The sequence below is a fragment of the Salmo salar genome, chromosome 17 (genome assembly GCF_965601325.2).
Source record: "Salmo salar chromosome 17, fSalSal1, whole genome shotgun sequence".
NCBI lineage: Eukaryota > Metazoa > Chordata > Actinopteri > Salmoniformes > Salmonidae > Salmo > Salmo salar.
In genome coordinates, this window is record NC_138307.1 from 72,839,567 (window position 1) to 72,841,678 (window position 2,112).

At 39.5% G+C, this 2,112-nt stretch overlaps 1 long non-coding RNA gene across 1 annotated transcript; it reads left to right on the plus strand.

Moving 5' to 3' along the window:
* Positions 1-200: 200 nt before the first annotated feature.
* LOC145861318 (uncharacterized) lies at positions 201-1,357 on the plus strand. Its single transcript, XR_014381048.1, has 2 exons — positions 201-398; positions 775-1,357. It is a non-coding gene; the product is annotated as an uncharacterized LOC145861318 (long non-coding RNA).
* The last annotated feature ends 755 nt before the right edge of the window (positions 1,358-2,112 follow it).

Below are 2,112 nucleotides of genomic sequence, written 5' to 3' on the forward strand. Positions count from 1 at the left end.
CATATCACTGAAGTTTATTTAACTAGACAAGTCAGGTAAGAACAAATTCTTAGTTACAATGACGGCCTACCCCGGCTTAATTGTGTGCCACCCTATGGGACTCCCAATCATGGATTTGAACCAGGGACTGTAGTGATGCCTCCTGCATTGAGAAGCGATGCCTTAGACCACTGCGCCACTCGAGAGCCCAGTACGGAGAGTGTCAGTTATTTTAAAACTGTTTCATATTATAACTGTTGAAATTGTCCTAAAACCCTGATTGAATCTGTTTGTTTCCAGCTGAATCAAGACTGCCAAAACAAGGGGTGGAGTCACATTGAAGGCAAGCTTTCCATGATTGAGGTGGCAACTGATGGTAGTGTCTTTGGGGTCAACTCTGCGGGTAGTGTTTATACCAGGTAAGGTTGCTACTGAACTATGTGTATGGTCCACCACCCCCCCCCCAACAGTATTAACTTGAAAATGACTTGTAATGATAACTAAGAATAATAATGATATACCTTTATGAATAACTCTGGTTCTTACAGTACATGCTTGTTTTGGTAAACAGATAACCACTCTCAAATTCATACAAAGGGCTACACATTTTTTTTTAAATAACATTGTTTAGAAACAATTGAATAAAAGCTTACATTTTGGCTTCTGATGCAGTTGTGTTAAGCTCTAGAGTTATTGGTGATATTCTTATAAAAATCAATAGCTATATAGAATTATTAAAGTCCACAAATGTTTTATAAACTTTGAACGCAAACCCCACCCCTTTCTTCAACACAGAGACGGCATCAGAGCCAGTAAACCAGAGGGCACCGGATGGAGCAATATCCCAATGTACATGCCAATGAAGCACGTGACCTACGACCTGGGCCGTCTTTGGGTCGTCTCCAAGTCTGGCTTCACCATGGTGTGCAAACATTAGCCTCTCCTCTGCATCTGAAGGCCCGTTCGGGATCTGACAAGTTCACTTGCTAACTCATTGATCTCTCTGTCTGGAACAATCTCAATTCTCAACATTAATTCACAAGAATCCTTCATTCTAAAACCCATTGCTCTAACTATATTTTTCAGTACTTTATCTCTATCAATAGTAAACACTGATCTTAATGATATAAAGAATTTATCAATGATGTTTTCTTACACAATTTGGCAAGCAATAACGTTATAAAAGTTTATTCTTGATTAACACTTCAATTGAGCTTTGCCATGGCTGCTATTTGATCGTAGTGTAAACTTGGGCACGGTCACGATCCACATGGGTTTTGCTGTGCTTCAGAGGTCATCAATAGGATTGAATGGAGTCCTTGTCATTATCTCATTATATCATATTTTCCCGCAAATAAAGCATTCATTTTGAAACTCATTTCAGTGTGTTTTAAATCATATTGAACAGGGGGATTTAAGGTAGCTCTGCAAAGATCCAGTTAAAGATCTGTTTTGTGAATCTTCTTACTCAGAAGGTTAAATATGACTAGAGTACTACAGTGCTACAGTGTGCAGGAACTGGTGAACCTTTAGGTCCCTGATGCATAGTTTGATTGACAGGTGCCTTATTTATGTAGTGTCAGGTACATATTTGACAACACCTTTTATAGTGTGCTCTATTAAAGATGTGTAACTACCCACTAATCACTACACTACTCTTTGACGGACATGTGTAGTTTATTATTAACAAATGACTAGTTGCCAACAGTACATTGTGAACACTCTTTGTAGACCATATTGCTCTGTAAATAGACGGACTAATCCCCCCCCCAATACTGAACATGTATTAACATGCAGCAGATGGGGACACCTGCATAGAACTTCACAAACACTAAAGGATGAATCTGGGAGATGTCCTGCTGTTCGATGGTCATTTCAATATACCAGAGTTAAAAAGCCTTCACTCTTAGAAAACAAAGGTGCTACAGTATGTAACGCCTTAAAAGTGTTCTTCAAATCAAATGTTATTGGTCACGTACACATGATGTTAATGCAAGTGTAGCAAAATGCTTGTGCTTCTAGTTCCGACAGTGCAGCAAGCCCTGCAGTTGCGGTTGGTGCAGTTGCCGCCCGACAGGATGCTCTCAATTGTGCATCTGTAAAAGTGTGTGAGTGTTTTAGGTGTCAAGACAA